This window comes from Tenrec ecaudatus, chromosome 11 (assembly GCF_050624435.1).
Source record: "Tenrec ecaudatus isolate mTenEca1 chromosome 11, mTenEca1.hap1, whole genome shotgun sequence".
Lineage (NCBI taxonomy): Eukaryota > Metazoa > Chordata > Mammalia > Afrosoricida > Tenrecidae > Tenrec > Tenrec ecaudatus.
Genome location: NC_134540.1, coordinates 363,612 through 387,859, shown reverse-complemented (window position 1 = coordinate 387,859; position 24,248 = coordinate 363,612). Strand labels below are relative to the sequence as shown.

Here is a 24,248-nt window from a genome sequence, read left to right as displayed (position 1 = left end):
CCAACCCAGTTCAGTTCACTAATACTTCAAAGGTCAATATTCATACATTCCATTTAATGTTTGACCACTTCCAACTTTCCTATGCTTGCAGCTGTTTCTTCTCATTTTGAGAAGGAAGAAACAAGCCCCATCAGCAAATGAAGGTCCCATAGGCGTTGCTCCGTCCAACTCATTATGGTGGCTGTGGCAGTGACCTAATCTACTGTCAACTTGAGGAAGGGGTGGAGTCTAGCCTGTCAATCAGGTCATAGCCAATGAGGCCTCTGCATGGGCATGGCCTTCTCCTGAGGATTCTGGGAACTTCTGTCTTCCTCCCTGAAGGCAGGACACACACCCTCTCTCTGCTTCATCTTCTTGCTGACAGACCACATGGAGCTATGCTGATGGAGAGCTGGAGGAGACACGTGGAAACCCAGCACTGAGATGCTTCCACCACCACTGGATCCACAAGACTTTCCACCCACTGGCCTGTGATCTTCCATTGCATTGTGTTAGGTGAGTCTGACGAGAAATTGATTGACTGGTATCAGACATATGGCCTAGTATGGTACTCAAGGACGTGATCTGGACTAGGTTGGGATTTTTTCTTAATATACAATTACTCTTTGCTATAAAGCTCTCTCGTACACATATATAAGTGTCTCGGGATGCATCTCCCTAGTCTGCCGCAGCTAATACAGAGGCTCTACTTCAAGGTGGCAGTTCCTCCTCAGTCATATTTTGAGTGGCTTTCACAAGAGGCTCATCTTCTGGCACTGTCTTTAGCAATGTTTTGCTTATATTACTAAGATGTGCAGGATCTGGCAATGTTTTGATGCTATCCAGAGGGTTTTTAGTGACTAATTCCTCAGAAGAGGGCAGGCTGTTCCTTCTTCATAGTCTGTAAACTCTGCTGAAACCTGATCACTTTGGATGACCTTGCTGTATTTGAAATACTAGTGACATAGTCATCAGCATGACAGCAACCCAGAAGCCACCACAGTAAGACAAACTGACAGACAAGTGGTGGAGAACATAAAGTTGAACCACAAAAATCCCAAGAAGTTCTTACCTCTATGACTTCTATTCAAAGTGAGTCCTGGAACTCCTTCAAGATTTGCAGCCTGACCTATACACCAGACCACTCTCCACAGGGTTTTGCAGAAGGCCAGAGATGACTGCCTGGGCAGTGTCACTGGGGCAGAATGCATGGCGTGGGGACCACCAGCGTAAAATAGCTTTATCCTCTTCTCAGGGGTCTGGACATTGAACTTTCTGTTGCCCAGGGTTACAGTTTTTAAATGTATATTGCAAGTGGGAAATTTAAAATACCCAAACAGGACTTACCCTTCATTTTCCACGAAGTACTGTGAATACCAAGGTATTTCAAATATAGGTACTGCCAGAATTCCATTCCTTTTCAGGGGAAACGTGGAAATTCTCAGACTGAGCAAACCAGACCCGAAATGGTCCCGATCAGGCAAACACCACCTATGTGCACTCACAGTTCTATTCCTATAGCAGCTCCTTTCCCTGGCTGTGCGGCCCGTGGCAGGATTTGGCTGAGGCATGCTGGGTTGGCAGAACTCTTGGTTTGGGCAAACCAGTTGTTATACGAGCACTTGTCCTTAGCATTCCCTCTGTGGTGGGTGCCTGGGCAGTCGCCTATGTGGAAATCACTAAGTTCCATCCTTACTCTCTGTTAACTTTCATCTGTGCAACAACATATCCTGAGTGCTTTTAGCAATGTTCACTCCGTCCCTCGGTATAGGAATTATACAACTATGCATTTCATCAAACTCTTTATGCTTCTGATGAAATACTACATTTTTATTCCCTTTCATTTGTTACTTCACATAACAAACATAAGGTAAAGAGAAAAGGTGTCCAATAAGAAGGTGACACGCTGTGATTCGTCTCCGCTTTGTTTTATGCCCCCAATCCCTGCACGATATTGAGTGAATTATGTAATACTTGAAAGTGTTCAAAGAATGAAAAATTGCTGTAAGTTCCACAGAAATGGAAAGGGTTTTTCAAAGATGAACATAACATGTACAGAGAAGAGAAGGCGCCTGCTTCTAGTATATCAAACACAATGACGATTGTCCAAATGGTTACCTAGGGTCCTACTCCTACAGGGCAAGGATGGTCAAGGATAAATCACACAGCCAATAATTCTCCTCAGATCAACACGAAGAATACTGCACACGAGGATGCCAATCTAGAAGGAAAATGGAAATATCTTAAATAACAATTTTACTGGGTTATTTTCAGGTTTTGCTGAATATTTTTCCTTAATATTTTAAAACTCTGAGAAAAGCATCTGGTTTTGTGTACCTCTTTTACATTGGTTAAGTATGAGTGTATGAAACAATGCCTACCTTTTGGTATATCATACTTTTTATACTTAACATGTATAATTTAAGTATAGATGGTAATTTATACTTAAAATGGTAATTTGGGCAATAGACCAGTTATTAAATTGTTTGAATTCCATCACTTGCCCAATGACACGGTTCCCACCATCCTCTGCAGGATCTTATCTCGGTATGTAATGCTGGATACTCAAGTTTTAAAGTCATGTTCTGTCCATCAGAATTCCCAGGTCAAGTTCCCATATTGCCCCAAGGACACACTTGGCGTTGGCACCTACTTCGGAAAGCCACCGACTTCCAATGTGCGGACTCAGCACAGTGATGACTCAGACACCTGGCATCCCGAAGGTGAGGGATGAATCGGTGTGGGCACAAGGAGACACTTCCAAAGCCATTGATTGGAAGAGCAGCTGGTGTCCTTTTGCTCACGTTGCTCAAGGGTCTTGAAATCACCAAGGCTCCCAGAATTGTGTCTCTTTGATCTCTTCCCATGCACAGAGCGCATTATTTCCTCTTTAGCTTCTCTCTGTGCTATTATCCGCAGATCCCTCAGTCACAAGAGGGACTCTTCCACTGATTGAAACGGGAGGCTGGTAAGCTCACAGACTTCAATGCGCTGCCACATCAAAACCAAGGCCTGCTTAAATGAATGCTCCTTTGGGGCTGGGGGAGAATGAATTGGGCATGCTTTATGGTGTTCAGCCCCAAGAGAAGCAGAACCACTTTCTTCTTAGCAGCCCTAAGAATGAAGGCTAAAAGAAGAGACACATTTTTGCTAGTTTGTTTAATTCTATCTCCCTCGTGTTACATTTAATTCCATTGAGTGCTTTGCTTGAGCATGTTACTCCCTGTGAATATGCAAATCCTCATACCCAGGTCATAGCAAGTAGTTGAAGCCTCATCTCTGTATGGTTCACACAGACAGGTCTTGCTCGTTCTTGGACTTTCCCCCACAATTTCTTTATTGCACCTGCAATTTAATAGGCCAAGGCAACAAACCATAAGTGGAATGAAGCCACTAAAAGACAAGCAAACAGACACACCACAAGGAACGCTGGCATGCCCTCTGACTCCTTTGAGGGCAACCTGTGCATCTATCTCCCTTGTTCTGACTCTGCCAGTACCACCCAGAATTGTTTGTTTTCCTTTTTTTATTTAAAAAACCATCTTGTTGTGAATCCAGTGGAGGTTTAATGAGTAGATCATCAGTTTACATTCAATAATCCATACACATTTTGTCTCAAATTATCCATGGCCATCCCCTCATTGTATCATCACGTACCCCACCTCCTCCTGGCTTCCTGTTTTCAACACGCCTGCTTTCCTCCCCCTCTGGACTTTGTCCTTTTTCATCTTAAATGGCTGAATAATCTCAAATAGTGGGAGAGGGAGTTCAGTTTCGCACTGAAATCGTGACTGAAATGCCATCTTCTTACACAGTCCATTCTCATTTTTCAGAGGGCTCCTCATCTGGCTTTCCGTTTGTTGTTATTTGTATACTCTGTATACACAATGCATACATTGTATACATTATGTTTGATGGTGTATGTATGGCATGTAGGACAATTCCTGCTTGCCCCTCTTTTCTTCATTGATAATGTTTTTTAACTCTAGGTTTCACATGTACGTAGTTGATCCATCTTGAGTTCCTTTTAATGTATAAGATATGAGCCCTTTCCATATGCAAATGGATGTCGAGTTTTGCTATTTAATTCACTTGCCATTTAATGCCTTTATCAAAAATTCATTTTCTGTAGGTGAATGGATTTTCTTCTGGGTTCTCAACTGTATTCCATTGGTGTGTGCATTCAATAATGTACCAGTACCAGGCTGTTTTGACAACCTTGGCAGTGTAGCAGGTTTTGAGATTGGGAAGTGAGAGGCCTCCTATTTGTTTTTCAGAAGTATTGCTTTGTTTATCTAGGGTCCCTACCTTTCCATATAAAATAGGTGATTATTTTTCATCTATTTAAAGAATGATGCTGGAATGTAGTTCAGAATTACATTATTGTGGATCTCTTGATTTCTGGAAGCAGTGGTCTCTTCCTTTCTTTGTCCCTGGTGTTATTAATAATTCCGTTTCTTGTAACCATCTTTTGTTTCTCTTGCTACATTTATTCCTAAGTACTTCATCTTTTGGGTGACTACTGTAAGTGGTATTTTTCTGGTTTCCTTTTCTCTTTGTTTGTATAAAGAAATATGAGTGATTTTTTGTATCCAGATTTTGCTCCCTGGCACTTTCCTGAATCTTTTTAGTTCCAATGATTTTCATACCGTCTTTGGTATTTTCTATGTATAGGATCGTATCATCTGAAAATAGAGTTTTACTTCTTCTTTGCCCATTTGGATGCATTTAATTTGCCTTTCTTGCTTTACAGTGCACTAAAAAGCCAGTAGTATGTTGAAGAGGAGTGGTATTGGCCAGAGACCCAGCACAGTGTGTTCTGCAGGTCTGATAAGACAGAGTCCACATGCTTCCCACCATGGCAGTGAGGCACCGAGATGGATCCAGGAGGGCTTGCCTCCAACCTGAGGCAAAGCAGAGACTGTGCTGAATGTTGGGTGGGTGAGGATGGGGACAGGTCACCAGGAGGGTTTGGGAAACAAGGAAGGATCCCACCTTCCTCACTGCCAGCACTGATGTGCCAAGCTACTGTCTTAGCTGAGTGCTACTTCAAGAGGGTTGTACTATGTCTGGCCAGATGACAACTCCCTTGTCCTGGCGGCATCACTGGCAGGGAGGCTTAAGGAAGCATGGAGGCAGAAATGGCACAGGATAGCAGAAAGGCAGACATGCAGGGGAATGGGGTAAGGAGTTCCCACAGCCATCTTATCAGAGCATGTTTACTGACAATTACATGTGTCCTCAGTGACCTGGGCTGCAGGTCAGCTTTTGCTGGCAGCAGCTTCAAATGGTAGGGTTGGGTCCAGTAAGGTCCGAAGATGAGTATGCGAGGAGGCACCCCCTCTCTCTCACAGAGGATGGAGGTTCTAGACTGCGAGCCTGGCAGTTTCAGTCCGACACTTAGAATGTTCTGTGCCACCAAGCTTCTCGGTGAGGTGAAGTTCAAAACAAAGAGTGCACTGAAAGTGAGTCAGCTAGGCAGAGAGCTGTGCCTGTGCCAGGGACAGAAGGCTGTCCCGGGCTGGGCTTACCTTAAAGTTGGAGTCCAAAGGTCTTTACCTGAGTCACGGTACCAAATATGTTAGGCTTCTGGAGTGGGATATACCTCGAGTCTTGCTACATGGCGCTGAAAGAATTCACATCGCAGAAGCACTTTTGTAATCCAAGTGAGTTTTTATGAAGGAATGGAAACGTTTCAGGTTTTACCGTCTCAAAAGGGTATATACTAGCTCTGGAAAGTGTGCCAAACCACCCAGAAGCCATGCAGGGTTCACAACTGGGCATGAAATACCACATGGAAAATAACACCCACATGTTCAAAACTGGAGAATCCCCAGGGACCAAGAGACCAAGAGCCTGTGCAGGGCCATGCTCCAATCTCATGATGGAGAGTGCTTTAAAATAAGACATTGATGTATTTAAAAAGACTTCATCAAAAGAGTAAAAAGACAAGCAGAAACGTGGGTCAAGGGAGGCAGCGGATAGTGTAAAATATGAAAATAAAAATAATTTATAAATTATCAAAGGATCACTAGGGTGGGAGAGGGGGGAGGTAGGGGAAAATGAGGAACTGATACCAAGAGCTCAAGTAGAATGTTTTGAGAATGATAATGGCAACAAATGTACAAATATACTTGACACAATGGATGTCTGTATGGATTGTGATAAGAGTTGTACGAGCCCCCAATAAAATGATTAAACTTAAATTTTAATTAAATAAAAATAAATTTTATTTAAATGAAAAGTATTTAAATTTTTAATTAAAAAAATTTTAAAGAGTGAAAAGAGAGTCTAGTTTGGCAGTAATATATTGGACAAGGTACTAATGTCTAAAATCTATAGAAAACAGCAACATTTCAACAAGACAAATAAACTAAAATGGGCAGAGGATATGTAGAAACATCAAGGTGGTTAACAAACATGAAGAAATTCTCATAATGACTTGCTTTTTGAGAGATGCAAATGAAAATGACACTGAGATACTACCCAAACAAGCACTGATACCAATGTTTGAAAAAGAAAACAGCACATGTGGGCGGGCAAGCAGAGACCTGGCGGTGAGACTGACAACCCCTGTGGAAAGTGATGTGGAGCTTCGTAAACAACCGGGAATAGAAGCACCATCCAACTCCACAGCCTGCCTACTCCAAATACATCCTGAAGAAATAAGGAGGAAAGCAGGACCACTATTCACAACCGCCTGAGGGTGGAAACAGCTAAATGGCCACCAGTGAGGGAATGGATAAATAAACTCTTGCACATGCACACGATGGAATATTATGCAGTGCTAAAGTATAACGATGATGAAGCTGTGAGATTCCTCATAACAAGAATGGATTTAGAAGACATTATGCTGGGTCAAGTTAGTCGATCACAAAAGGACTAATATCAGGTGAGACCACTGTTTTGTTTTGTTTTTTAAAGTTTCCCACAACTTTAATTATCAGGCTTTTTGGTATGAGAGGTCCTTGTCTGCTGCATCCCTCAGAACTGTGTTGTCTTCTTTGGTCTGTGGCCAGACAATGCATACTCAATGCAGCCCCCAAAGAGAAGGGACGACTCTCCCCCCACTGCCCTCAGTCTGTGACGGGCAGCAACAAGTGACCACAGCCTTATCACGGACTTCAATGGCCATGTCTTGTTTAACCTACAATACCTTTTGAGGACAGGCCCGACCTGATCAATGACAATCAAAACTAGAAGAACCTAAGGGATAAAAAGTCTAAAGAAAATCACCAGCTGCCACTACCTGCTCTTCTGTGGGTCACCAATGTACAGCGGCTAACAGGGTGAAAAAGGCGCTCTCATGGGAACTAGCTCAAGGTTGACTTGCCTGCCTGAAAGGCCAGGCAATTACAGCTGTAACCAAATTCTTCTGATGCAATGTCCCTTTTAACTCAGCAATGAGTGAGAAAATGTGCAATGTACAAAATTCAAAGCAGTAAATTCCGATAGCTATTGCAGAAAAATTGTTATTTGCAATACCGAGAAGCTCAAACTCACTTCCTAAAGACATCAGCAGTTAGGATGGGTTGGCTGATAGGCCAGAGTCCATGTCACATTCTTACCTTACATGCCATTTAAACATTTCTAGCTTGAGTGTCTAATTGACAAGAACCAAAACAACACGGACAATATTATGTCTGGTCCTAAGCCTACCTGTGAAAAATGGGCCCACCGGCACACTCTTAACCATTTTCCAAAGAAGTGGGTGTACACAGCTTTACCACGCAGAGCTATAGCTTCCAGGAAGGGTTGCCAGTCGGTCTGTACGGACGAGCTCGCGTCCGTTGGCGTTGCTCCGTTAGGGGACACTGCAGTCAGTCTTGGGGGAGCGCTAGAGTTCCGTGTGGAGAACTTTCCTGTGCAAGAAGCTATCAAATCTTCCCTGCAGAGAGTTCTTCTGCGGTTTTTAACCCGTCCCAACACATCCTGATTGCGTTGCTGATAGCCAATCTGAATGCCAATATCAAAACCCTGCTGATAGGTCTCCACGCTTCCTTGGCACCGAGGTTGGTGGCCGGTGGAAGAGAATGCGGAGAGAAAGTCCTGGTGCCGACACTCGGTCTGGGCAGAGCAATTCTGGAAGAGGTGCCAGGGCTCCTGCTGCCTGTGTGCCGCCTCGCCCCTCCGCAGCCCACGCCAAAGACTGGAGACCACTGTTACAAAGAGATTTAAGATAAAGATGTTCATCCCAAAAGACGCAGGCTTTGAAGGTTACTTACGCAGGAAGGGAAGGTACAAGTAGTTGGGAGAAGACAGATGTTGACTTGGCGAAGGTGAAGATAACATACTGTAAGAGAGAGAAGGGAATGGCAGGGCAGGGACAGGCAAGCTATCGGGAAGGTTGATAAATTCTTAAATGAAAAAAATTAGCATCAGGTAATAGAAGTTTAAATTTCTTCCATGACAACTTTGATCTAGAAACAAATAATTCCTAGAGATAAAGGCAGTTTTGTCCGCCTCGATCTGGTTATCGCTGGTTAGTGGTTAGAAATGGACTATGCAGCCAGGGTGGCCTCGGGACTCGAGGCAGGGAGGTTAGCTCCCAGGGTGACCTAAGCCTGTAGAGGCAGCGTCAGGGTGACCATGCAGCACCGCCTGCTAACTGCAGCCACTGCAATCTGGAAGGACAGCTGCGAGCATGGGGAGGAGTGGTGCTGAGGGCAGACAAAGTCCCCCGCGGGAGAGAGCCTGGTTTCCACCGGCCTGAGTCACGGTGCCTCTGGTACTCCTGACGGTCTGCTCGCTAAATCAGTCAGTTCTGTCCAGTGTGTTCCACTTTGTTATGTTTTTGTGCGTACTTAACACCTCTTCAGGTTAAAGGACGGCAAGCCTCAATGTACGTGATGGCCATGGTCGTTGCTCTGCTGAGGTTGCTGAGGCAGGACAGCAAATCCACAACCTTGTCCTCACCTACCTGATCAGTGCTTTGCACTGTTGCTTCCTGGACGAAATCAACATGGAATATTCAAAGTACCCTGGACTGGGCACAGGGAGACTGTGGTGAATTGGGCTGGATGAGAATGTAATGCAGCTAAGTCTGCCATACTCATTATTACAGGTCTGAAGAGCTGACGCCAGTGGGGGAAGACCCTCATGGTTATAAGATATAAATAGTTCTTGCTATACATTCTCATGACTGAACAGTCCCGCCAATAACCCCCATAAAGGAACTGTCAGAGGAACTACCATAAGGGATGAACCATTTCTGTGTATGGCGACTTCACTTTGCCTGAAGGTTGTCTGTAGGTGAGCGCAATCAGGTTCTACAGCCATCCCACTGTAAAACAGAGCAAACCCTTGGGGAGGGCTTGGGAACATTAGAGGTCAGCTAGCACTAGGTCGTAACGATGGCTCACCTCATCGCTTATTATGTTTCCCCCATATGATATTACCCATTGACTTTGTAATATGTTAGCTGTATGACATGGATACCTTTTGAAAGATCTGTAAGCCCTGTTATATATACCCATTGGAAAATACATTCACTCTCAGTCCTGACATGGGACGAGGAGCCACTGTGCCCCACTGTCAATCTATCTTTAATATTTTCCACAATCGCAAAATCGCTCTTGAGAACCCATTCGAGTGTTGGGGATGCCCCTCACCCTAACAGGAGATAAGCAAGTTTCTCAAACAAAAATAATGAATAATACATCTGTTCTCTCGCTCTTTTTAATTGAAAGATCATTTTATTGGGGTCACTTACAGCTCTTATAACAATCCATACATCAATTGTATCAAGAATATTTGTACATATGTTGCCATCATCATTTTTTAAACATTTACTCTCTATTAAGTCCTTAGTATCAGCTTGTCGCCCCCTCCCCCATGACCTTCATAAATTATAAATTATAATTTTCATATCTCACAATTACCACTGTCTCCCTTCCCCCATGGTTTCTGTTGTTTGTCCCCCTGGGAAGGGGTAGGTGGTTATATGTTGATCATTGCAATCCGTCCCCTATTTCTCCTCTCCCCTCCTTCCCCCTACCCTCCTGTACTCCCATGCCTGTTCCTGGATTCTGTGTGTCCTAAGCTCTTATTTCTTATCTGTACCTGTGTACATGTTTCCAGTGGAAGACAGGACTTGGGTCATGATAGTGGGGGGTGAGGAAGCCAAAGAACCAGAGGAATATTGAGTATTTCATTGGTTCTATACTGCACCCTAGTGGACTCATCCCGTCCTTGTGACCCTTCTGTGAGGGAATGTCCTATTGTCTACAGATAGGTTTTGAGCTCTGCTCCAACTCCCCTCATTCTTAACAATGTTTTTTGCTGTTGTTTGTTTGGGGTCTTCTGGTGCCTGTTACCCAATCCAGTTGACACCTCATGATCACACAGGCTGGTATGCTTCCTCCATGTGGGCTTGTTACTTTTCTGCTGGATGGAGGCTTGTTTAACATCAAGCTTTTAAGATGCTAGACATTGTATCTTTTGATAACTGGCCACCCATAGCTTTTTTTTCACCACATTTGCTTATGCACCCATTTTGTCTTCAGCGGTTGTGCTTGGAAGGTGAGCATCCCATAATACCAGGTTGTTAGAACAGAGAGTTCTTGCATTGAGGGAGGGCATGAGCAGAGGCCACAGTCCACCCACTACCTCAGTGTATTGCCTTATAAATAACTACATAGGCTAATACCTCTATTTTTAGGAATTGATATATATACATATATTCACACCTATGTTTATACCTGTATCCATAGCTTTGCTTCCTAGATCGTTCCTTTGTTTCCTTTTACCTTCCTCCTGCCCCACCATCACATCATGCTCGCCCTTCTTCTGCTCAGTTATTCTCTCAACTAGATTGCTGTTGCTCCCAAACCCCCAAGATCTTCTTCGTTGTTGATTTTAATCCCCTAGTCATTCCCCTGTTTATGGCATTGTTTGCTCACATCTCCCTTCCCGGCATCCTTCTCCCCCAAAGTCCCTCTGGGACCATCTGTCCCATTGCTTTCTCCTCAAGTTTGGTTGTCATGCCTAGCTGATGCCGCAACCTCCCACCCACCCCCGCTCCTGCCCAGTTCCTTCTCTGAAGAACACAAGAACTATGCGTAAGAGCTGGCTCATGACAATGATTATTGTCCTCTGGCCTAAATAGATTTTTTAACTTCATAGAAAGCTTCATGGAATCAATCTCTTAGTTGTCAGTAGCTAGAAATTTATAGAGCAGTTGAAATCTGTAATAGTGATTCTCTGAGGGCTAAAAATGTTGACATATTTGGCAACAACTCTTAAAATTCTGGTTAAATAGGTGTCATAGAGTTCTGTAAATTTATTGCACTGATACTGTAAAACTTGGACTTTGTAGTATATCTGTCCCTTCTATTTTACTGCAGACAGCAGTGCCCGTGTAGTGTTTTTTAACCGTGTAGTTTTTTTTATTTCATAGAAAATTACTTTAGTTTTCCATGAGTTACCTCATTGTAAATATACTTGTCATCCTTTTGTGGCGGGGGGAGGTTGGGAGAGAGCAAGGAAAGGTGAACATGTTCTATTGATGAACTACTTTGACAGTTTAATTCTGTATTACTCCTACTTTCTTTTGTGTAGGAGGAATAAAACAAACAGTTGGAATCTCAAAAAAAAGAAGAATGAAAAAGAAATGCACAATGTTCAGAAGATTATTCCTCTTATACAGGTGTTACACATGCTGTTAGGCACATGGCCTTAATGGACAAGCTATACGCTGGTAGCCCCTTAAATAAACAGTTAAAAGCTATTTTACTCTGTAGTTAAAAATAAGAATATTTTTAAATGGCCCAGGAAATTTAGCGGCATTTATATTTTTTCACCTAAAGCCCCCCCTTTTTTTAAAGCCCCCTTTTTGTAAAGGATGTCAAGTAATGCAAGAATGGTCAAAATCCAGCTACTTGTAAACTTCTTCATGTCAGCCAATCACACGTGCGCACGTTAAGTGGACCATCCAAGTTACCAGTTTTGCCTACACCAAACTCTAATTCTGCAGCTCCTTGGAACAATTTGTCAAGAATTTAGCTGTTTTCTCTTTTGCAAAATGTCTTTTTGTCTCTCTCTCTCTCTCTCTCTCTCACACACACACACACACACACGCCCTCTTCCACTCTTCATTTAGTAGCTTCCTAGTTTTCTAAAAGGACGTTTTGATCAGGGACTTAGGGACCCCCATGCAGAGTGGGTTACACATCGGGCTGCTAACCTCAAGGTAGGTGGATTGAGACCACCGGCTGTTCCTCCTGAGGAAGAGGAGGCTTTCTACTCCCATACATCTTTCGTCCGGGAACGCCCCAGGCAGCCCGGCTGGTGTTCTGCGGGGCTGCTATGAATTGCTATCTACTCGACGGCAGTCTGAATAGCTATCCCGTGGACGGGCACGCACCGTGGTTGGACCACGCCTTAAGGAAACATGCCTGAAAGAGCCATCTTCTTGGGTTTGCACGCCAAGTCAGCCTTGCACCGCAAGTCCACGGGAAGGCTAGCTGGCTCAAGCTCAGCAAGTCTCCCCATTCATACCGACCCTGCCGGGAAGGCACAGGGCCAGCACACAACTGTCCGGTCTGGGCCCACAGCCACGCTCTTTCCGCGGCCTGCAAAACGTACCCTTCCTCCAAGAGCAGTCGGCTCGGCCCTCCCTGCCTTCCCAGGGGGGCCCCAAACCCTACGCCGCTTGGAAGTCCCCGCAGCCGCCCAGCGCCATTCGCCCCGCCTCTCCCGTGGCCGGGGGCGGTGTCCTGGATGCGTCACTTCCGGGGCGGGCCCGAGGGCGCGCGCACGCGCACGCGCACGGGCGCGGCCCAGCAGGGCTGGGCGTGTCCCCTCCGCGCCGCGCTTCCGGGTTCGGGCGTTGGGCGGCTGGGCCGCTGCGGCGTCCAGGCGCGCGTCGGTGCCGAGGCGCGCGGCCTTCCCCGGCTGGGACGAGGCGAACGTGGCTGGCCCGGGCTCTCGGCGACCAGCGGGCAGGACGCCGTCCCCGGTTAGTAAGTGCGGCCCCCGCCCCCGCCGTCTGCCCCGCTGTTCATCGGCGGCGGTCCGGAGGGGACCCGGGGCGTGGGGACTGTGTGGTCTGGCCAGCGGCGGGCGCGGAGCCAACCCTGGGTGTCCAGAGGCCTCCTGGAGTCCGGAGGTCACCCAGATGTTGAGCGCTTGGCCAGTGTGCCAACAGAGCCCGAGTCCCGGAGTGACCTGCGGGGAAGAACCCTGGCCAGGAAGTGGCCCCTCCCCGAGGCCGGAGGTGACCGGTTGGAAGCAGCCAGGAGGGGTGGGGGAGCCGGGATCCTCCCCTCCCAGCCAGGTGCGGGGCCAGGTGCGGAGTGAGAGGTGCAGTGTTTGGAGAGGAGCGAGCATCCAGGTGGACTGCAGCGGAGGAACCCTGGTGTCGCAGTGGCCACACGTTGACAGCTCACCACAAGGGCAGCAGTTCTAAACCACCCGCCGCTCTGCGCGAGAAAGACGAGGCTTTCTACTCCCATGAAGAGTTACACTCTTAAAAATCTCTAACTTATCAAGGGTTCGTGAGGGAGGGAGGGAGGGATGGCGAGGGGAGGAGGGGGAAGAAATGGGGAGCTGATATCAGGGCTCAAGAGGGAAGAGAATGCTTTGAAATTGATGATGTGCAAATGTGCTTGACACACTGGATGAGTGTATAGGTTGTGGTAAAAGATGTAAAAGCCCCAAATAGTATTTAATCATAATAAAAGAGTCACACTCTTGGAAACCCACAGCGGCAGTACTACCCGGCCCTATACGCTCGCTATGAATGGGCATCAGTCGATGGCGGCGAGTTTGATTTGGTTTTCAGGATAAATTAAGAACCCAGGTGGCATTCCACTTCTAACTGCAGAGTCTGTGCTTCAGACCTACCCGTAGCTCCGAGTAAAACGAGGCTTTGCACATCTGTAAAGATCTGCAGCCTTGGAAGCTTCTGTGGGGCTGCCATGAGTGGGAACGGACTGACTCACCGTGGTTGGCTGTAACTTGAAAATGGATGCGCACTACCAACAGGCCAAGGGAAGCATCTAGCGGTGGTTGGATGGTTAGGGCTGGCGCCCAGAGAGTGATGACTTGAGGGGAGCGTGGACCTTAATCTGGGCTAAAGGGAGCCACTGAAGGTTGTTGGGCAGGCCTCTGCGCACACTGCCTCCTGGGCCAGTGCAGCTGGAACGCACAGGTTTGGCTGCAGCAAAGGTCCCAGGGAGTGCCCGCTTTGATCCTTGCCACCGTTTGCATCCAGATGTGTGTTTGCTCCTTGTTCCCTGGGGCCTAGCACACTGCAGCTGCTGAGACATTCTTCTGACTGAAGGGAAGGAAGCACATTCCACAGCCTGTCTTTTTAGACAGGGCTTTAATGGGTAGAGGCTTAGCCATTGGGTTCATACTTAGACCCACCTACTGCCATTGACTTCCCACTCATAGCGACCCCACAGCAGGAAGTCCTAAAGGGTAGATCGCCTCAGCATCCTCTCAGGGAGTGGCTGGTGGGTTTGAACCTGCAGATTTGTGGTGACCAGTCAAAGGAGATGGAGTGATCCCCTGGCAGTGCGGTAGCCAAGATTATGAGGGTGGTGCAGAATTAGGTGGTGTTTACTGTCATTGTACCAGGGTCACTGTACATCAGAACCGAATCAAGGATCCCAAATGACAACTGTCTGCCCTTCTGATTCTTGAAAGCAGCAGAGGATTAATTAGATCTGGGACTGCTGTAGGAGCACCTGTGCATTTACTATAATCGTGGGATCTCTTTGTTCACTGGTGACCAAAGGTCAAACACAAATTACTGCAAAGTAGTCCAGGTCCTGAAAGCAACCAGATCCGAACCTGCTCCCAGAAAAGTGTGGCTCTCCTTGTTTAATTTTCTTACTTTGAACTGAATTTCCTGGGGTAAACTACCCTTCATCATGGTGTCCACTCCTTTGAATGTGCTGCTGGACTCAGTTGACCGGTATGTTTTGAGTATTTAGAGCTAGCTTAGTAAGAGATTTTGGTCCGTATTCCTTTGACATGTTTGACACCCTGGTGTTGTTAGCCTTCGACAAATGAAATGCAGGGTGGTTGGCTCTAAAGAGACAGTAACTGGGTTAGCAGCTTTGTGGAATATGGTGGGGAGATCGGGAGGAAATGGAGAGCCAGTAACGAGTACAAAAAAGAAGAAACTAAAATTGATTGTGGTGATGATTGTACAACTCTTCTTGATATGATTGAACAATTGAATTGTATGAAATGTGGATTTTGCCCCAATAAAACTGTTAAATAAAAAAAGGACAATCCTTTTTTTAAGACTCCGGACTGTGTTCTTTCTGGTAACCAGGCACCGTCTGGTTTCTTCAGCACAGACTTTACCCGTATCTTCAGTGATTCCTTCCTGAAGGTGAGTATTAAGTAGTGCCATGTCAAAATAATTGTTTTTTTGACTGGGGTTGTAATTAAGTGTGTCCAAAACCATTTACATATCTATGGTTTATATATGTCTCTGGTTTCCTTTAGAGACATTATCATTTTATGATAGAGAACATAATTCTGATAGAGAACTTTATAACATAAATCATTTCTCTGGGACATAAACCTATTGAGAGTGTCATTAATTTAGCCAGTAGTATAGATTTTAAAAGAAAATGATGTGAAAAGGAAATGATGCGTGTATAGATTGGCTTTTCGTACCAAAATATGAATTTTTGACTTGTATAGATTAAACCCTGAAGTAGTTGGACGCTATTTACATGAACAGTGGAGGTTAGTGGGAGAACTGTGTCTTCCAGACTCAGTGTCAGACAGCAAGGAGAGCATTACAATAGTAAATACTTAATAATCCCAGGCCACCATTCATTGGGCACCCTCAAAGCAAGAGATTTGAACCAAAGTCCAATGACCATCAGCTCCGTAAACTTGGGATGGTAGTCATCTGCTCCTCACACTAAGACATTTCAGCCTGAAATCCAAGGGAATATTGTCAGTTCCTTAAATCTACAAGTGAGACAGGTAGCGCCCAGCTAGCATGGGATTTCCACATCAAAGCCTTCAAGTGTGTCAGATGAAGAATGTGTGCCTCAAGGTCAGAGTCTACAGTCCCAGGAGTCTCTAGCACAAGGCCTGGGTCACCAAGGATGGATTTTTAAAAAAACCTTATTATACGCATAGTTCTGGGTACATGCTCCCCTTGGGTTCTATATAAATAATGTTAAGCAGTGTTTTCCCCTGTGGGTTAGGGTTAGGATTACGAGGTTAGGATGAAAGGGCTAGGGTTAGGGTGAGAGGACTATGCATAGAGGGTTATAGTTTGAAGGTTAGGATTTAGGAGTTATGATTGGGGTTGAGGGTTAGCATTTGGGTTCTGGTTATGGTTATAGTTCAAATGTTAGGGTTAAGTTCCAGATTAGGGTTAGAATGAGGCTTAAAGGATTTGGGTGAAGGGATTCATGTTAGGGTTTATTGGTTCAGGTTTTAGTGAAGTTTAGATGATTATGATTAGAGTGGTAAGGCAAGAGGCTTAGAATTTGAACCCTTACATCCCCTCTCTGTTTTTCAGTAAGAGTTCACTGCTTAGTCTCATATAGACGACTTTGTAATGGAGACCTTTCCTCATAAGGGCTTCATTTTGGACAATGCACGGTCCTGCACTACCCTCACAATTGTTCCAATGCATGAACCCTTTGTAGCCACAGTGTCAATCTGTCTCCTTAAGGGTCTCTTTTTTGCGGTCCCTCCACTTTACTAATCACAATGTTCTTCTCTAGGGACTTGTCTTTCCTGCAGTGTCCAAAGTACGTAAGAAGAAGTCAAGCCATGCTTGTTTCTACGGAGCATTCTGGCTGTACTTCTTCCAAGACAGATTTGTTTGCTCTTTTGGCAGTCCATGGTACTTTCTTTTTTGTAAGTGGCACTTTATTGGTTCTTTTGAAGTCAGTACAGAGATATTACGAACAATCTGTACAGAGTTCTTTTGGTACCACAATTCTGAATGCGCATACCAAATCCTAAAATGGCATGTAGATAAAATTTGTTTCTAAATTCCAGGGACTTTCCAGCTTTAAATTTGAAAACAATTTTATTTAAAAAATAAATCATGAATGAGTGGGTGCCGGACTCGCAGCGGGAAAAAAAAATCATTTTATATGTGCAAATGTACTTGGCACACTGGATGAATGTATTGATTGTGATAAGAGATGTTGAGTCCCCAATAAAAGTATCTTTTAAAAATTAAAAATAAATCATTTTATTGGGTGCTCTTACATATATTATAGCAATCCGTACATCCATTATATCAAGCAGACATGTACAATTGTTATCAACAATTTCTAAACATTATCTTTCTTCTTGAGCCCTTTGATATCAGCTCCTTGTCTTTTCCTCTCCTCTCTCCACCCATACAAACCCTTAATATATTGTGTAGTATTATTTATACATATCTTACACTGCCCATTCTATCCCTTCACCTACTATCTTGGTGTTTGCTCCCCTCAAGGGGAGTCACCCCACCATCATTGCTGTCTGTTCCCCCTCACCCCCTTCCTCTACCCCTGAAGCATTGCGCCCTTTACTGTTTCTGAGGGGTTTGCCACTCTATCTTGAATTCTATCCTGAATGCCGCTGTATGTACATTGTTCTGATGGGATTGGGTAGGTCGGACTGCGCTCATAATAGCGTGGGGGGGGGGAGAATGAAAGAACTAGAGGTGTGTTGTGTGTTTCCTCAGTGTTAAACTGCCCCGGGATGTATCTTTTCTGTGCAGCGGTCTGTGCGGGAATGTCCAGTTATCCCTGGATAGCTCTGGGTCTCTACTTTGACCCCGTTCCATCACCTTGATGAGATTGTTTGAACTTTTGAAGCCTGTTTCCGTTCACACAGGCTGGTGTGCTCCTTTCACGTGGGGTTTGGTGCTGCCTGTTCACCTACGTCAGGCTGAGTGGCGGAGATGTCATTCTGGGGGTGGGGCCTCCGGAGATGTCATTCTGGGAGTGTGGCCGCGGAGAATGCATTCTGGAGACGTCATTCTGGGGGTGGGGCCGCGGAGACGTCATTCTGAGGTGGGGGCGCAGAGACGTCATTCTGGAGGTGGGGCCTCCGGGACGTCATTCTGGAGGAGGCGCACGCTCAGACGCGGCAAGCCCTCCTAGCTGTTCCGGGCTGGGGCATTGGGGTGGAGGGGCGTCCGGCGGGCGCCCAGGTGAGGGTCCAGGGCCCGAGTTGCAGAGTTCGAGTCAGGCACAGCCCAAACTGACCAGCGGGCGAGGTCACTGTCCGGCGGGGTTCAGTAAGTGTGGACTCGGGTCTGCTGTCCGCTGCGGGTTGCCTGTCAGGGGCGTCAGCCTGGAGGCGGGGCCGTGTGCAGGAAGGTGCAACTAGGTGGGCCGATCCTCCGGGGTTCCCTGCGGCGCCTTCCAGTCCGGGGTCGGAGCCGGGTCCCTGAGGCCCTGAGCCGGCCTGAGGTCCGAGCCTTTCTCCTCCCCACTGCGCAAGGGCCAGGCCAGGAGAGAGTGGTGGGCAGACTTGGAAGGAAGTCGGGGCTCCGCTGGGGGCTTGAGCCGTGGAGGCGGCTAGCCCCGGAGGGCTCTTGAGCGGGGAAGGAGAGAGTGCTGCTGGAAGAATGGAATGTGAGCTCGTGGATTTCTCCACAAACGTTCTGACACCCTCCGGGATTCCTAGCCGACTTTGTACTACAGCAGGGTTGGTTAGGTAGGGGTGGCCTCTCAGGGTGATGACTTGGGGGTCTGGGCCCTGTTCTGGGTGACAAGGAGCCTTTGAAGGTTGTCGAACGCTGCCACACCAGCCAGTGCACCCTGAGTCCACAAGTTAGACTGCGGAAACCTTCCAGGGAAGGCCATCACTTGCCTTGGAATATGCGTCTGCTTGTCTGCTTTTCATCCCCCCTGCACAGCCTCCCACAGAGCAGCTAATTTTGAATTATTTGCAAGAATAGATGAACCACACACTATCTGATCAGTGTCAGTGTCGGATGATGAATTTCCCCATGAACCGCTATCGCTCAATTCTGTGAGTAATTCTAAGTCACTGTTGCTGTCATTTATCTAGTCTAAAGTTCCTTTTGTGCTAAAGTGACACTTTTTTGATGCCATGGACAAAAATTTCCAGGCAAAAATTTTTCCACATGACAGTAAAAGGGTAGGCAGGCACTGGAGACTGATCTAAGGACAAATCTGAGGTGATTTGCTTTGGTACAATGTAATCCTCACAGGGTTCTCTGTATCACTGTTTGTGTGTGTGTGTCTTTTAGACTTGCAGTTTTGAATTTCCCGGCCCAGCTCCCCCTGCCCCCCCCCCGTCCCCCCCTTCCCCAGCAGTTAAGGGACTTCTCTGCAGTGTAAATCCCGAGTGTGGCTCGGGGTTACGGCTTCTGACAGTCAACATTTACCCCAAGCCACACTTGGGATTACCACCAGGGAGGTTAAGAAGATGATGATTTAACTTGCTGTTACCAACAGTCATAATGATTATAGAAAACTTTTCCTGGAATGGGGTGGTAAGCATATAAACTATCTTTTGGTTTTGAATTTGCTTACTTTTGTTCCACTCTCTGATTTTGTTTTTTATTTCACTGCAAAAGTTCTATTGTTTCCTTAATCTCCCTCTGTTTTGCAATTAGATCACGATTTTATTTCTACTCACAGATAGCATGGTATCCAGTAGAAGAATGGGTACCTATGGTCGGGTATGTCCCTATTTGAAAATAGCAGACGTGTTCTTTCTGGCGCATTATACAATCATATTTGATGAACCTTTTAGTAGAGGTCCAGTTTGTACCTGTGCCCTCTAATTGGGTCAGACTGATGGTGACACCATTCGATGGGGAGAAGGGCTCCCCAGAGTTTTCTGGGCTGTAATCTTCATGGGAAAGTCGAGGGGCACCGAAAGGGGAAGGCCCACCACAAGATAGGTGGGCACAGTGGCAGCAACAGTGGGCTCAGACATAAGGACAATGGTGAGGATGGGGCAGGGCCACGCAGTGCTGCGTTCTGTTGTCCATCAGGTCTCTGTGAGTCTGAACTGACTCAGTCATGTAACACAGCAGTTTAACAGGAGTGGGTCATGGGTTCTCATTGACAACTTAGGAGTGAATGTGTAGGCCATATGGTAATTCAGTGTTTGACTTGTGGAAGAACTGTACAATGATTTGCACAGTGGTGATGCCATGGAGGGTCGCTCTGAGTCGGCATCGACTCGAGGGTGGTGAGTTTGGTGTGGGTTTCAGTTCTGTCTTATTTTATACTCTCACCCATACTGTGAGAGAATCCCAATTTCTTTTTTTTTTTTTTTTACATTTTATTAGGGGCTCATACAACTCTTATCACAATCCATGCATATCAATTGTATAAAACACATCTGTACATTCTTTGCCCTAATCATTTTCTTTTTTTTTCTTTTCTTTTTTTACATTTTATTAGGGGCTCATACAACTCTTACCACAATCCACACATATACATACATCAATTGTATAAAGCACATCCGTATATTCTTTGCCCTAATCACTCTCAAAGCATTTGCTCTCCACTTAAACCCTCTGCATCAGGTCCTCTTTTTTTTCCCCCTCCCTCTCCGCTCCCCCCTCCCTCATGAGTCCTTGAAAATCCACAGATTGTTATTTTGTCATATCTTGCCCTATCCGGAGTCTCCCTTCCCCCCCTTCTCTGCCGTCCATCTCCCAGGGAGGAGGTCACATGTGGATCCTTTTAATCAGTTCCCCCTTTCCAACCCACTCACCCTCCACTCTCCCAGCCTCGCCCCTTACACCACTGGTCCTGAAGGTATCGTCCACCCTGGATTCCCTGTGCCTCCAGCTCCCATATGCACCAGTATACAATCTCTGCCCTATCCAGTCCTGCTAGGTAGAATTCGGATCATGGTAGTTGGGGGGGAGGAAGCATCCAGGATCTGGGGGAAAGCTGTGTTCTTCATCGGTACTACATCGCCCCCTGACTGACCCGTCTCCTCTCCTAAACCCCTCTGTGAGGGGATCTCCAGTGGTCGACACTTGGGCCTCGGGTCTCCACTCTGCAGTTCCCCCTTCATTCACTGTGGTATATATATACATATACACGAGAATCCCAATTTCTCTAAGTATTCACCAACATTGTTCTTTTCCATTTTAAAACAAAGCCATCTTCAGGGCTGTGAAATAGTATCTCATGCCATTTTGATTTACAATTCCCTAGTGACTAGATAGGCGCCCTGGTGGTTACACATTTAGATTTCGATCCACAGGGTCAGCAGTTCAAAATCACCAGCAGCTACGAGGCAGAAAGACTGGATTTTCACCTCTCATAAGCAGTTAGTCTCAGAAACTCACAGGGGGCAGTTCTACCCTGCCCTATAGGCTCGCTGTGAGTCAGCATGGACTCCGTGGGAGTGAGTGACTTGATGGGAAGCCTTGGTAGTGTAGTGGCTTGAGCTGAAAATCACAAGGTCAGCAGTTCAAAATCACCAGCTGCTCCCTGGGAGAGAGATGCAGCTTTCTACTCATTGAGAGATAGAACAACACACACACACACAGACTAGGTGACATTGAGGATCATTTTATGTGCTTATTGGACATTTGGTTATCTTTTTGGAGAACTGGCTATTGAAGTTTCTCGGCCAGTTTTTCTATTTGGAAGTAGGTGGCTAAGCTTGTCTTCATCAGGAAGCTCCACCGACACCTGCAAAGCAGCATAACAGCATGCAGGGTCCACTAATGGATGGTGTGTGTGTGTGTGTGTGTGTGTGTGTGTGTGGTGCCCTGGCCAAGACTGGGACCCTCCAGTGCTGGACTTCTACCATTGAACATCAGTGCCCATTTCTCATTGTAATGCTCTGACAACGGGCTTCCTCATAGCATAGAAATGTCATCGAGGGTTATCCTTTCTGTGTAAATGATGCAAGGCCTAAGAAAATCCTCCTGTCTTCTCCTTTGTCATATAGCAGCCAACTTAGCACAATGAGGATGTGGGGGGTGTGGTAATGGAGGTAGAGTGGGAAGAAAAGCCACACCTAGGGCACTGCTTATTGCACAGAACATCTGGCCCATTCTGAAGTGTGACCTTTGGACTTTCTGTTATATGAGAGGATAAACTAATACAATTCTTTCCATTTTCCAGGTGTTTTGTCACTCACAAACAAAAACATTCTTACCTGACAAATGAGATTGTAATTCTGTATTGAGAGTATCTGGATATTTATTGTAATTGTGTGCATTAGAGAATTACCATGGTAAATTACTTCCATTGGTGATGAGAGACACAGAGAGTCAGGTACTCCAACTAACCTTCCCTTCATAATTGAATTTTGAATTGATCACCCACCCTTCATCTTCTCCTTACTCTGTAGATTTTTCTACAGTAATTGCCCGACAACAATATCCTGGTGTTGACGCTCAAGACTCACACCTAAGATTGGCATGCCTGTCATTCTCAACAATTTGTCATACTGTTGAACACTGTTTAATACTTTTTGTTGTATAGGAATAAATGCATAATTATCTCACTTAACATTAAAAAATTAATCCATTAATCTAAAGCCATGAGATTAGTAATAAGGTACTTTTCTCTGTGTTTTATGGTAGTTTCCAGCTGTTTTTGAGTTCATTGTGACCAGTACCCCTCACACTGTGAAATGAAATGACCGTTGCGATTCTTAGAATTCTGTGGTCTGATTTTGAGAAACAGGCCACCATGCCTTTCTTCGCAGTCCGTCTTGATCTGGAAGCTCCATTGAGGCCTGTTCTGATTCATTGTATCACCCACCCAACCCCCCCAGTGACAAACAAGTGGTGACACTACATGAAGTGTCTTGTCTGGGAGCTGGGAGTCTACCTGGACCCCCACTGCCATCTAGCCCTTTGAGGTGTTTTCACAACATATGCCATAGGGCAGTACCATTTTAAATTACTGCCATTAGAGTAAGCCATCATTCTTGGTGGGAAGTGGTATCTCATTTTTGTTTGAATTGCATTTTCCTAATTACTAATGACTTTGGGTTTGGGGTTTTTAATTTTTTCTTTGGATTAGGTGAAGGTTTACAGAGCAGATCATAGTTCTACGTTTAACAGTTTATCATCATTGTATCAATGTTACATTGCTTGTCCTACTTCCTTCCTCTTCTTCCCATATCTCCTCTTTCCTAACCCGCTGGCCTCTGTCCTTGGACAAACACTGCGCTTTGGATCTGAAGTGGCTGACAGTCCTAAAGGAAAAATGAGTGCAGTTCTGGACAGCATGCCGATGGAGGATCAGATTCTGGGGGCTCCTCCCATCTGTTAGACTAGTGTGTTGTCTGGGTGGATTAGAGAAACAAATTCATAGACACTCATGTGTATAAGAAAGAGCTTTATATACAAGAGCAATTGAATATTGAGAAAACATCCCAGTCCAGATCAAGTCCATAAGTCCGATAGTAGCCCATATGTTCAATACCAATCTAGAAATTCTTCTTTCGACCCAGAAAACACATGCAATGATGCCGAATGCAGGAAGATCACAGGCCAGTGGGTGGAAAGTCTTGTGGATCCAGTGGTAGTGTAAGTATCTTAGTGCTGGTGTGGGTCTCCACATGGTTCCTCTAGCTCCAGGGCTCTAGCGTAGCTCCATGTGTCATGTCATAGGAATATGAAGCAGAGAGTGTGCGTGCATCTGGCCTCCAGTGAGCTATTTATCTCTGTGGTGCCTCCCCATGAGGTCATCAAGCTGTAACCTGATTGACAGGCTAGACTCCACCCCTTCACAAGGTGACGAGATTATGTAACTGCCACAAGCAGTTAGCTGGTTTCTTTTAGATTTGAGTTCCTTTCTATATTTTACTGGTTCCACATTATTTCAAATGACTTTGAACATCATCTCATGTGCTTATTGACCATTTGTATGTCTTTTTCAGAGAAATGTCGATTCATGTGCTTTGCACATCTTTAAAATTTGGTGACTTATCTTCTTTTTGTTGAGTCATAAGAATCATTTAAATGTACCCTCTTAAGTAATGTGGGGGACCAGCCTCTGTGGGAAACTAGCACTGAGGGTAATATGACTAGGACTATATTCCCTAACTTATAGCAGAGGGAATCGGGAAAGCTAGTATTCCATGGCAGGAAAGCCACCACTTTGGTAAGTTAGAGATAAAGTCTAAGTACATTATTCTGCTTTAAATATCATTCCCACAGATTCTCCTCCAACAGCTATGCTGCCTTAAAGTGAGCACATGGTTGATTCTGTCTCCCTCATTTATCTCTTCCTCCTGCAGCACCTATATCCCCTCATGCCTTCTCCCAATGCAGGTATTAGGTTTCCTTACCTGTGAGCTCAGGGACTTTA

At 45.7% G+C, this 24,248-nt stretch overlaps 1 long non-coding RNA gene across 1 annotated transcript; it reads left to right on the top strand.

Moving 5' to 3' along the window:
• Positions 1–363: 363 nt before the first annotated feature.
• LOC142461129 (uncharacterized) lies at positions 364–11,685 on the top strand. The gene is made up of 3 exons (XR_012786852.1): positions 364–495; positions 2,576–2,702; positions 11,539–11,685. It is a non-coding gene; the product is annotated as an uncharacterized LOC142461129 (long non-coding RNA).
• The last annotated feature ends 12,563 nt before the right edge of the window (positions 11,686–24,248 follow it).